This window comes from Vigna umbellata, chromosome 1 (assembly GCF_029865625.1).
Source record: "Vigna umbellata cultivar VRB3 chromosome 1, Vumbellata_1.0, whole genome shotgun sequence".
NCBI lineage: Eukaryota > Viridiplantae > Streptophyta > Magnoliopsida > Fabales > Fabaceae > Vigna > Vigna umbellata.
In genome coordinates, this window is record NC_142165.1 from 25,975,670 (window position 1) to 25,990,026 (window position 14,357).

The 14,357-nt window shown below is 36.5% G+C and overlaps 1 pseudogene; it reads left to right on the top strand.

The window, feature by feature from the left end:
• The first annotated feature begins 7,604 nt into the window (after nucleotides 1-7,604).
• Nucleotides 7,605-8,379, top strand: LOC148205014 (uncharacterized; annotated as a pseudogene).
• Nucleotides 8,380-14,357: the final 5,978 nt, after the last annotated feature.

Here is a 14,357-nt window from a genome sequence, read left to right on the forward strand (position 1 = left end):
TCATATGTGGATCTTGTGAGCCAAGATGGTATAAAATTTTGTGGGTCTTCATTTGAGTAGTTCATTGCTGCAATTGCATGACAACACGGGATGCCACTTATCATCCACTTTCTGCAGCTATAGTGTTGACTCTCAAGGTTCACTATGAACTTGTTTGCCATTACTACAGTGTGTCTAACCTCAAACAACTTTCGTCCATACTAGCTGACAAAAACAAAGCACATTCCAATAAATTAACAATGGACATCAACATAAATCAGATTGGATATAAATATAAATAACAATTTTACCTTGGGATCCAATATCTAGACAAATTTGATTCCTTCATAAGCCTGTTCTTTATCTTTGGGCAGATATTGAAATCCATATATATGTCCTTGCTTTTGTTGGTGGCCCAACGTTTCATTAGATAAAGTCGTATCTCCTCCAGCATTGTGATAATTGGTTTTCCTCTGGCAAGCACAATAACACTGTTGAAAGCTTCACAAATATTGTTGTCAAGGGAATCACATACAGCGGTGTTATGAATTGAGACCTTGACCAATACCTATTATGAACATAAATGTGGAAAATGAGCAACCATACAAAATTGTTTCAAATGTGCATGTTATTGACAAATTGTACCTAGGGGGAATGACTATCAAGTATTTATATGCTTCTACGTTGACCTTTTTTATATGTAGCATTTCTCTCTCCCATGCCTAGGGGTACGTGCTAGTGACAGCCCTCTACATCAGACTCCTCAAAATCTGATCAGGAAACCTCTTTCTAAAATTTGCGTAGAGGTGCCTCATGCAGAATCTTTGGTCTGCCTCAGGCAAAAGTTCCTAGACAACTGGCATCAACCCTTGTCCACATGAATAAATACATGAAGGTTTAATACATCATTTATAGTGAGTTAAATGTATATAATAATGTAAGGAATAAATGTATCTTCTTTTGGTCAGACATCCACATGCACCCAGCACACACTTCATTTCCTCCAAGGTCTTCTATCAATAATTGTAAAAATCAACCACATGTCTCTTTGTTCTCTACTTCAATTACCGCATATGCAAGGTGCAACATTTGGTGATTTGGGTCCCTTCCAATTACAATGAGCAGCTCTCCCTTATATTGCCCTTTCAAAAAACATCCATCTAAACAGATAATTGGCCTACAACTGACAAAGTCGTCCTTACAACCTTTCAAGAAAACATAAAATCTTTTAAAAACTGCTTCACCATCATCACTGTAAACCCTCATTTGGTCCTCATATTTGTTGGTCAATCTCAAGTGGGTCCTCATTTTTTTCGGTTTCAATTAGGTCCATAAACTTGTAAAATTGAGCCAATTAAGCCCTATCCGTTAAGTTTTCACTAACACCGTTTACAGTTGCTGACGTGGTGCACACTGATGTAAAAATATTTTATTATATGGAATCTTTTTAAAAATTAAGAGGTTTTGACGTGGAAAAATTTATTCCTAATTGAACCAAGGAATTTGTTCTCCAGAACCTCACCTCCCTCACTATCTCCGGCGTCCAAATCAAAGCCTCCAGCCCCTTCGTCATCCTTCACAGGGAGCAGGTTTAATTAGATCTTTACTGTAAGAAAAATCAATTTGTATCAATTGAGGTTGTTTGCTTGATGGTCCTTCGACCCTACGAGTGGTGTAGAGAGACTTCTGCTCGGGCCTTTCACTTTGTTCTTCTCTTTTTGGGAACAATGGCTTAAGTGGGTCTTCCTTCTCACAACTTGATGCCTGATAACGGTTGAAAATACCATTATTTGTGATATAATTTTGATACTAATTGCACCCTTTTCCGCTTAGAAACTTCCTTGGAATCATGTTTTTTGTTAAGTTTTGTGAATAAGAGAGTTGAGGTTGAATTCAATGATTTTATGACTAATTCTCCTTGTTTTGATAGAAAATGAGATAATATGGAAAGCGGGGATGAAGTGCCATGGAGATGAAGCTCAGAAAGGCTTGGAAAAGAACCATAAGGGAGGAGTGCTCGAAGCTTGGCGCCCTTTTTGGAGGCTGGAGCGCAAGAAACCACCGCTCACCACCTAGACGCCCCTTTTGGGGCGCTTGAGCGTAGGAAGCTCAAAGCTTGGGCGTCATCTGGAAGGCTTGAGCGTGGAAGACCATCACTTACCGCCGGGGCGCCCTAAGTGGGGCGCTTGAGCGCCAGTGACACAGGCTTGGGCTCTATTTCTGTTATGTCTTCGCTCTATTTAAAGAACCCAAGCGTCCTATGTTTTGTATCTCTAGCTGGAGCAGTACACCAACACATTATTCCACTCTCTAAAGGTGGATTTGGATGCGGGAGCTTCCATCATCTACTTTTAGGGTTTTGCTATCTCATGCTTTTCCATTATTCATCTATTTTCATCATGTCTATGGTGAACTAAACTCTATTTGTTGTCGGGGAATGATGTAACCTTGTGAACTCTCATGTATTTGAATTGATTCTTAATAACAAATGTTTTTTCATTAATTGTTAGAGTAGTTCATCTATGCTTATTACATGCTTTGTTTAACTTATTCATCGCATGATGTATGAATTGCATAAGTGCCGGGAGGTTCCTTACAATTCAGGTTCTTGTTGAATTCTTCCAAGAGTAATATTTCTCAGGGATGAGGGTATGAGTCTTGGTCATCTTAAAGCTCTTGATCTTCACATTTAATTGCTAAGAATGCTAGGAATTGCATGAACTGGTGATTAACAGGCTTCTTCATAGAGGGATCGAGTTTAAGTGATTTAGTGAGTGACGTTAACATTAATACATAAAGAAGAATTCTTACATACATGAGAGGGAACTTGGTGAAATCTAACCCCAACAGCATACTCATCTCATATTAAACAACATTCGTTCATCATTGTGATACTCTGCTATTGATCAAATTGCAATCATATTTAATTTTCTGTCTTTGCATCTAATACGAATGATCTCGTTTTCTTTAAGTCTTAATTAATTGAGTTATCACACGACTGTCTAGTACCGAGAGTCCTCTGGGATACGATACTTGGTCTTACCATTTTATATTACTTGTGCAATTCGGTACACTTACCGATTCATCCAACAAGTTTTTGGCGCCGTTGTCGGGGACTCATGGTTTAACTATTCTATTTGTGTGATTCTTGATTAACTTTGACTTTATTTTTGTTTTTAATTTTTGTTTAGTGTCGTTTATTTTTGTTTTTGTGCTAATAAAGTTTTCTAGGGTTTTATGTCTAGTTTATGCAGGATAGAATCAGGACTAGGAGCAACAAAAGTTCTGAACCTCTCCTTGAAGGACTTGATACTAATAAAAGGTCGAGAAGAAGTAGATTATCTAGAGAACATTCTCTAGAGAGAATTTCACAGGCCTTACAATCTGATCAGGGAAGCATGGACAATAATGGTGGTAAACGTACTTTGGCAGATTATGCAACAGTTGTTGGCCCTCACCATTTTAACAGCATTGCAAGGCCGAGAGTCAATGCCGCAAGTATGGAGATGAAGCCTGCATTGATCCATCTAGTAAAGAGCAACCAATTCAATGGACTGTCAAATGAAAGCCATATGAGCACTGACAACCTTTAATGAGATCTGTAATACTGTGAAGCTAAATGGAGTTCTAGATGATGCTATTAAACTGAGCTTGTTTCCTTTCTCATTGGCAGGCAATGCTAAACTGTGGTTGAACTTTTTTTCTGAAAATAGCTTGACTGAGTGGGAAGATGTGGTTGCAAAATTCTTAAACAAATACTTCCCATAGTCAAAGATCAACAAAGGGAATGGGAAATCTCTTCTTTCAGGCAAGGCATGGAGGAGACCTTGGGGCAAGCATGGGATAGATACAAGAGCTTGTTGAGAAAGACACCTACTCATGGTTTTCATGAAGCAACGGTAGTCATTATTTTCCTTCGAGGTCTTGGTTCGCAAACCAAATTGATGTTGGATGCCTCAGCTAGAGGCAATATCAAATGCAAGACTCTAGAGGAAGCACAGTGAAAGAGAAACTCCATCACAATCTAAGGGAGTTCTACAGTTACAGTCTTATGATGCCTTGCCTGCTCAAAATAAGATTATAACTCAACAACTAGAAGTCTTGACAAAGAAGCTTTCTCAGCCACCAAGGGACACTACAAAAATCTGTAATTTTTTCAGAGGTTTTTTTTAGCATTTCTGGGGTTTTAACCTCCGAAAAACACGTTTCCTGCGATTGCAGAAAACCACCGTCACAAAATTGCCGGCGATTTTCGGCAAAACCGCCCCTATTTCCAGGGGTTTCTGGAACCACCGGAACTAACCGGGATTTTATAAAAACCACCGGAAATAGCTGGAGTTTTATGTAAACCGCCAGAAATAGCCGGAGTTTCATAAAATTTCCCTTATTTGCAGGGGTTTCCTCCAAAACCGCCGGAAATGTATACCACTCGCTGACACTCAATCTTGCTTTTACATACCAACTTTTGTAAAACCTGATTTGATATTTTGTGAAATGCTTAACAACCTAAAAACTAATTGTGTTTAGTACTATTTTTAACAGTGTAGACTGTGCTCAATAGAGTTACTGTGATCATTTATCTTTGTTTCTTTACCGATATTTCATTTTTTCTAGTTATTATAGTAAACCATTTTTTATTTAATCTTTTTAGATAAATATTTTATTACTTTTTCTATACTTTTCGTTGTAGTTATAATTGTAATTTTCTTCTTTTAGAAAGAAATATTTGAATAGTTATTCATTTTATCTTACTATATACATATATACAATTCATAAAGCATTATTGTACATTATGAACTTAATTATACATTTAATATCGTATAAATTTCTCGTAAACAGGTGTATCACTAATAAAACAACATAAGCTAGTTTGAGGATTTCCCTGTTCTTTTGTCATAAGAAATACAAGAATCTTCAATGTTTTGCTACTAATATTATATATTTCTCCTTCTCTCAGTAACGTTAAATTAAAAAAATGCTAATGTATTAAGACCAATGTCAACATTACTATTTACACAAAACATAACCATGAATAAAGAAAATTATCTCTATTTCCATCACCTTATTGGAGAAACCTTGAGAGACAAAAGGTTATCCAGATCTGTCTCATAGTTATTACTTACAGGTGGCCCAAATACATTCCAAAAGCGAAGAGTTTCATCTTCTCAAGCTGACACAACTGTTAAACCATCTGGACTCTGCAAAACATATTAATAATCTAATTTTACTTTCAAGAAGTAACTACCAAATCAAAGATTAAATTCTTATTGTTGCATATTTAGTTAATTGCATGTCATTTTTTGTCTTTATTCGTGCAATTCCTGATTCTGTTCTTCCTTCTCAATCTTTGTTACCTATGAAAATCTTATAAGCTTGAAAAATTCACACGGCAAAAAGAAGCATTGATGTTGAATTTGGATTCTTTGCTAGATTTTTCTGTGTTGTTTCTCTACAATGTCTTCAAAATGCACTGATGAACTATGAATTTGATATTTTAAAATATATTAAAAATAATTTTAACATACCAACATCAATATATTTTTCATGCTTAGCAGAGGACTACACTAAAGAAACCCAACAGATAGTCTTGACTCATTGACGCAAGAGTTTTATATTATGACTTGCAGCATACCTGACATATATCAAGTACTCTAGAAGTGTGACGTTCCAAGGCACCCACTTTAGTCATAGATGGATATCTCCACAAACAAAGTTGATTGTGATGTGCACTTGTGCTGAATCCATGACCACTTAATACCTCCTTATGATGTCTATTCCATTCTAATCCACAAACCTGCATGAAAGTTTGATGCCCAAGTCCAGATAAGAAAATGGTGATTTATTCTTTTTGGCTAATGGCAATGCTTAATACTAAACAACTAATGCAACATGATAACAAGACACTTACCGTGTTTATATGTTTATTCATTGGTCTCTCAACTACACTCAAGTGGTTTTCAAGTTCTAACCACATTCCTCTGCTTTCTATAAATATGTCCTTTCTGATAGGATATGTAATATATTAGACAGTTTGTACCAACACTTGCACACGAACCTTCCTAGGTATGTCATTTTCAACTCTACTGTTTCAACAAAAAAAATTCATTGGTCTCTCAACTACACTCAAGTGGTTTTCAAGTTCCAACACTGTTTTCATTACGATGGTGGGCCAAATGTTCCTCATTTACAACAAGAATTGTGGACACCACATTGTGATGCACTCTCACATTGATGATAATACCAAATACATCTTTTTCCTCTCATATATCTTGTCTTGGAGTGATAGATGGAAGATTTCTGTAATGTCAATCTCCTCTCTCTTGAACATGAACATTACTAGCCATCAGAAAGCGTTGGGGAGGAATTTCTAACTAAATCTTTTTACCAAACAGATTAAATTTACAAATGTTTATACTCAAAGTTCTTTATGTACAGAATAATTTTTTACTTGAAAACTATGAGGCAAGGATACAGCAAGATTCTTCACAATATAAGAAATCAAGGATTTGAAATCACAGATACAATAAGCCTTTGAGTTGACACACCAATCAAGAAAATTAGCACACGTTCAATTTAAAGAAGCGCTTACTGGGAGACAACCAGTGTTTTACAAACTTTTATTTTGTTTAATGTTCTTTAGTTTGGATTTTGAATTTTTTTTCTGTTTGTTTTATGTTTTTTTGATTCCAGTGTGCTTAGTCTATAATAACTGAATGTTTGAGGGGTGAAGAGAGATTAATTGTTTGATTTGAGTGTTGTTGTGAGGGCTAGGGAAAAGAAACTGAAAAATTCTAAGTTGAATCTGAGACCGAAGACCAGTGATACCCAAAACAAGCAAAAAAAAAACCTAAGGTGGAAAGTGCCGCTCGACGCTTGAGCGCCCCCTGAGGGCCGCCCGGGCAGCGCGACTACAGAATGGGTTTTAAGTTTGGGGCTCAAGCGGGATTTCAACCCACTTCTTCTTTTCACACCCTAGGGTTTCGCCCAAGCCTTCTCTCTCAGATTTCCTCCACTCTAGCCTCCCTTAACACTTCACCTAAGTACTCTAATCACTTTCCCCCTCATACCTCCACCAAAAACCTTATTTCTCACCATTTTTGCACAACTCAATAATTCAAGTTTGGGGTTTTGGTGTGTGTGGTTGTTTGAAGTGTAGATTTCTACCGTTTGTTTGAGCTTTGTCCACCAATTTTTCTGTCTCCAACCAAGTAAGTCATGCTTTCTATTATTTTAAGCTTTTAAAAGTTTTATTTTTGAAGGAGGTTAATGGAAAAGTTTGATTTTTGATGATTGGTACTGTCTATGCATGATTTACCACTGTTTGGACAGATTAAATTGTGCTAATTGTAGTTTGGACTGAGTTGAAACTGATTTGGGAAGTGAAAAATATAGCAAGAACACGCTTGGCTGCACCGCACCGCTCACGCGCCCCCAGAGGGGTGCCTGAGCGGTGAGCGGCAGCGGCTGTTTTTCCTGGTCTATTCTATTCTGGCTGTTTGGTTCTGTGCAGGTAGTGCTGAGGGATCTCTGTTTGGCCCTCAACCTGAATAAGAAGAGTTATTGATTTTTTCTGACTAATGCGTGATGATTTCTGTGTTTGTTTTGTGAATCTGTATGGTGTAGGAATGACCTCCTTTTCAAGCAAAAGGATTAAAACCCTTGGTACCAAAGACAAGGGAACTAATAGAAAGAAGAAGGAGCAATTCTACTCAAACAAGTTCAGAACTCCTGCTCATGAGAGATATTTCCCAGCTGTGGAAGGAAGGAGATTGCTGATGGAAAGGAAGGTGGCTAACATACCTTCTTTGGCTCCTCAATTTGAAAGGGAGCTGAACAATAGAGACTGGGGCCACCTGACAACCTACCCCTCTCCCGCCAATGTAGACATCGTCAAAGAATTCTACACAAACGCAAAAGCATTGGGGGGAGGATGAGACGTACTTTAGCTACGTAAGGGGTAAGAGGGTTGCCTTTGATGCTAACACCATTGACACTTTTCTTGGTGTAGACTGGGAGGGAGTGCAGTGCCAGTTTGCCACGTCCATGCTGGAAGGAGTTGACTATGAGGACGTGGAGCGGACTTTATGTGTTCCTGGAGGGCACTTTCAGAGGAACAGATCTAGGGCACCCATTCACATCACTAGACCCTATCTGATGCCTTTGGCAAAATATTGGATGGCATTTTCTCATGCCAACATTCAGTCATGCTCCCATGTTTCGGACATTACTGTCCAGAGGTCCATCTTCCTCTACTGTGTTCTCAGGGGCCTAAACATTAATATTGGGCATGTTATAGCTGATGAGATCCAGAGCTGTGCCCGTGGTGCAACCAGCAAGGCACCCCTTGGACACCTATCCTTGATCACCCATCTTTGTGAGGCTGTAGGTATTGATGTCTAGGCCACCACTAGAGCGTCCAAGAAAGGAGTTGGACGCAACTTACTTGCAATGAATGAGCCAGACCACCCAGCATCACCACCACAACAGCCCAGGGTACACAGGAGAGCACCATCACCGGCCTAGGAGCCAGTTCATGATGCCGCTCCTTTTCAGATGCGGGACATGTACTATTCTTTCCTTGAATCCAGACTAGTTGCCTTATATAGGGGTGAGCAGGAGCTGCTTAGGACACTGACGTCCGCCTTCCATGAGAGACAGTTCATATCTCAGGATAACTTTGCAGCCCGAGTGGCATGACCCGCTGACCCAACATATGAGGGTGGTAGAGCTGAAGCAGTTGAAGCTTCAACAATGGATGATGATGCTGAGGATGAGGATGATGATGCTGAGGCTGAGGAGGAGGACTCTGATGATGAGTGATGAGTGTACTAGGGCATCTACTAATGGATGCCACTTTTGTTCTAGACAAGAGTCTTGTTATTTTTATGTTTTTATTGCTTTAATTGTTAGACTTTATTTTGTTTCTGTTGTTCTCTTTTTAATTATTTGTTTTGTTGATTGTACTTTGCTTGAATGAACTACATTGCTTTGGTTCAACTATGCTGTGTTTTGTGATAAGTACTGTTTTGTGATGCTTTAGTGTGTTGATTGATGTTGAGATGATGTATGATATGCTGATATACAGGTGATGGCTCATAGTGTATGAAACAGGTGCTTGAGGTAAAACTTGACTGAGATACTGAGCATGGTGTTTTTCTGAATTTTGGGACTTGAGAGTTTACCTGTGTGAGTTTTTGGGCTTCAGAGTTTTTGGGAATAATTGTTATTGCTTTGGAAACATGAATGATTTTTCTGAATTTTCTGTGATTGAACTACTTGCTTGCAGGTTCCATATGATCAAGGCCATCTTTTGTTATCCCTCATTCTTTTAGCCTTCAAATCATTTTTGTCCATTGAAAAGAAAACAATTTGCTTTAACCTTTGAACCTTGAGCCCTATGCATGTTTGAAAACCCTTTGTGAAAATCTTTACCTTGAGTTAAGTTGAGAACATTTGTGAAGTATTGATAAATGTTCAAGTTTGGGGTTGCTGAAAAGATCGAAAAAGGAAAAGAAGAAGCATTGAGCTAAGCAGTGAATACATGAAAAGCAAAAGAAAAAGAAAGAAAAAGATGAAAAGAAAAGAAAAGAAAAGCTCAATGCAAGGGAAAACTAGGAAAAAGAAAGAGAGTTTGTGACAGGCGAGGCCAAAAGGGGTAGGCTTTTTGCCTCGGTTGTGAACCAAGGCAAAAAAGGTGTAGACTTTTGCCTCGGTTCTTACTGAACTGAGGCAATATGTCAGACTTTACTGCCTCGGTTGGGACCTAAACCGAAGTAGTAGAGTGTTTTTTATTTTATTTTTCTTACGTTCGGTTTCGCCAGCTTTTCTGCCTCTCGCGAGACCGATCAGTTGTGACTTGCGTCCACCGTCTAGGTTGCTTCGAATGTGGAAACCACCACAGCCAGACCAAACCGCAAAAGAAAATACATGAGCAAGACCATGAGATCAAAAACCCAACTCGAAACGAAAACCCTAAATCCTTAAATCAAAAAATTAGATAATAAGAACAGAAATTTCCAAAACCAGAGAACAATTAAAACCCTAATTTCAAATCTCAAGATGCGCCTAAGTTGTCGAAGTCACCTCCTGCATAAACGAACCAACACCGAGAAGCGAAATAGACTTTTCCCTCCATGCAAAACACGAACCAGAGTTGGAGAAGAGGGAAAGGAGGTTCGCGCCTCCCTCACTGCGAGGCGAAACAAAACGAGAAGAAAAGAAAAAGATGAAAATGGGTGCTTCCCCCTTCTTGTGAAGCCGCGACAGAGGAGTGAAGAAGAGAACAAAACATTGCGGGAAGAGAACCCCAAGGGCGAGAGAGAGCAGCGGCGCAAAACCTAAACGAGGGCATTCTGTCTAAAAGTGTCTCTCTTTGCGAAATTTAAACCTAAACGCATGTTACTACCTCAGCCCGTGGGCAAACCGAAGCATAAAACGCGTACGACATCGGCTAAGAGGGAACCGAGGCAATAGAGGTTACCAAAACGGATTTTGAAACGTTCGATTTCAGAGGACGTGTGCTTGTGGTAGGACAAAATGAATTAGAACGTTCGGTTTAGAGGATGTCTAGTTTTGACAGAAGATACTGCCTCGGCTGTGAGCAGCAACCGAGGCAGTATACCCATTCGGCATCGGTTCTCAATAAACCGAAGCATATAATATCGTCAGAACTACAAAAATGTCACTACGTTATTATACGTTTCGATTTCTGCAAAACCAGAGCGTATATAACGCGTTACAAAGCTCGTTTTTTACCAATGAGATTTTCACAATTTTTAATTAATTTTGTCTCTGCCTAATCTTACATATGAAGTCAACAAAGAAGACATGTAACCCTCCTTTTCAAATCATTAAATATTATATTAACATGGTACAAGCTATACCAATAACAAATCAGTAGCATTCAATCTCCCTGTAAGCCTTTAATCACCCTGATAGACAATAAATACACATTAATCATGAAGTTAAACAATGTCAATGTAATTCCACTCATCTCCCTCTTTCATGACCAAACAAATTGTTGGTGAGAAATTTAAGTGTGGAGTCGGAATTTGACATTGGTTGAAGATAAAAAAGGTAGAGAAACACAAACTTATCACTTTAAAATAATAAATGCAGTTGTACCTCCCCATAACTACACATGCTTCTCTCTCTTTGTCTCTATGCCTCTCTATTTTATTTCTTCTTCTCTGATAATTATTTTCTGGTCAGTCTTACCATCAGTTTGATATGCGATCTTTGAACAGATTGATGTTACAGCAAACAAGTGACAAAAAGACTACACCAACTCCTGCTTTAAAATGGGACAGAGGATATGAGACAACATAATCCTGTTGATTATAGTTAGATTCTTCTGGTTTTTACCTAATGTATTTTGTGGTGATCAACTTCTCAAACTTATGTACTTAGCTCTTATTTTATTTCAACTTGGACCAAACTATAAATAGAATTTGAAAAGGTGGTAAAATGTATAGACGGCACTTTGTGATATAAAGTCTGCATTTTCATTTGCTTAAAATATTAAGTCATTACTTTAGGTCATTGTACCATTTTATTTTCTATAATATAGGGATCATTTTAAAGAAATACAGTATCAATAAAACATAAGTTTAATCTCTTAAAAAAATTGACACCTATTTCAATACAAAATCTTAAAACATTAATTCTATAGGTTTTTTTCTCAAGTGTTGTGAGATTAAAGTCAGGGATTTTCAGTATATACATACATACTAAATACTTGATTTAGAGTGAGATATGTGACGTTGTATAGAATTAGATAATGCAAATGCATAATGCATCAGAGCAGTAGTACTAGCTATATTGCTATAAAGTAGATAGACTTAGGATAAGTTATTAATATAAGAATTTATAGTTATTATATAAGTCCTACTAAAAGGAAAGCGTGATGGATGTAGCTTTCCTGCTAGGGAAGAGTTGCCATTCGTAGATGAATAGCAGAAGAAAAGTGAAAATAGTGAGAAGTGTTATTGAAGGATATGAAAAGAACAGAACATGGTTGGAGCTTTCCTGTTACAGTGTTTGTTCCCTTCAAAGTGGGTAATTCTTGCGAACAGAAACGAAAGAAACATTATGAAAACAGATAGCTGTGGCGCCTTGTCTGACGCATAGACTAGGACAAATAATAGGTCGACATAGTACTGTTGCATGTGCACAAAACATATATCATTCGTATTCTGTTTATCTAATTATCCTAACGGAGAAACCCTTCCTACTTGACATGATGATCTAAATGAGTTACGTTTTAAATCCATGTGATGAAAAGATATAGGTTTAATGTCTCAATAGGTCTCTATTTTTGTTCAGAATTTGAAATAGGTCCCTTCATTTTTTGGCGTCTCAATTGGGTTTTTATTTTTGTTAATTTGATGCAAATAAATCCTTTCCGTCAATTTCATCAAACGGCGTTAATGAATGTGTGACGTGGCCTGAGGACAGTATTGACACGTGTAAGGCCACGTCACACATTCATTAACGCCGTTTGATGAAATTGACAGAAATGATTTATTTGCATCAAATTAACAAAAATAAGGATACAATTGAGACGCCAAAAAATAAAGGGACCTATTTCAAATTCTGAACAAAAATAGGAACCTATTGAGACATTAAACCAAAGATATATATTACGTTCGGAATTCGGGTTTTTGATGTAGTTGCCAAATTAAGCAAACCAATGGCATGTCATAAAAATCCATTCCAAAATATGGATTGCTCTACATGTATGTTCCTATTTTACTGACCCTAAGTTTCATTTGCTTTGCTGCTGCTTCTTCTTGTTTTCTTAGCCATGATAATCCAAACCCGTTAGCACATGGACATTGGGATTTGTTGGGCTGATAAAATTAATGTCTTAGAAAGTTTATAAAATAAACTAGGTAGAGAATGAATGTAGGTGACTGTATAAAAAAAAATTAAGTATGTGATATTTCTTATCTTAGTTAAAAGACACTTTAAATCTATATTTCACTTTTCTTATACTCTTATAGGAAAATATTATAAGGTTTGGATTAAATTCTTATTTTGAAGGATTTTTATTTCGGAGAGTATCGGTTCTGAGATTTCCATATTATGTATTGTGTTCTTTGTTTTTATTTTATTTATATGTTAGAATGATGATTCTTGAAAGTAAAGATACTAATACTGTTTTTTCCAATAGTACTAAAAGTGTATAATTTAATAAATTTCTTTCTATACAAATAAAAACTGACTTTTGAATTGTATAATTTTACAAAAGATTAATATTGGGGTAAGCACACAGCTTATCCCACCCTTTGTTCTAAATCAACCAAACCGATTTCAGAAGATCCAAATATTAGTAGAGAAAGTTAAACTTATAATTTCTCTCGCATTTTCTTCTAATTTTACCATTAAGCCATCTTATAACTTGTTGAGTCTTTTGTAATCAAACTATCAAATACTATATATAATCAGAACAAAAGAAACATAAAAAGATATTGCTCCTTTTCTAATTTATACCATCCAATTTTTTTTTGTAAAGCACAAATTAAAAGTTAACCCGAATTTAATTTGGGGCCTTCTGGGCTCTGGCTAAGCTAAATTAGGGTAGTTGCTTCTTACGCACAAGTTTCTTCCTGCACTTTTATAGGAGAAAACTTTTGGAAATAAAAAATAACTTTAGACAAAAGCTTTTTGAATTGTGTGATTTAGAAGTAAAAAATTACTTTTAATTGTATTATTTGATTTTTTTTTCTTTAAAAGGATGATTGTTAAGTTACATAATTGGATGACTTTTAGATTTCGAAATCTAGAAATAAAAAATAACTTTCAAAATTTGAGGTACTTTTTTTTTCTCGAAAAGTAGCTTTTCGCATCATATAATTTGGAAGTTATTTTCCTTCTGAATTATACAATCAGAAATCATTTAACTTATGAATTACATAATCTAAAAGTTATTTGACTTTTAAATTGTAGAATTTGAAAATCATTTGTCTTTTGGTTTATATAATCTGAAAGTTTTTTAAGAAAAAAAAAATGATTTCCAAATTACATAATCTAAAAGTTAATTTTTTAACTTTTGGATTATCCAATCGAAAGTTCAAAATTAACTTCCAGAAATCCAGAAAGTGCAAAATGGGATTTTATTTTATGTGGGGTGCAGGAAGAAACTGTTAAATTAGACTTTGAAAGACATTTTAATTGAGAAGAAACTTGGGCTTTGGAGGATATGTCGTGATGCTTTAAAAAGTCAAAAAAGGAACCTGACCGAGTGAATAAATAAATAATGAAAATAGCAACAGCAAACAATAGCGGCAATTTTCCTTATATTATTCATGAAACAATGTTTTCTGTATGACGCCCTATCACTAGCTTTTCTTTTTTTCTCTTCACGTCAATTATCT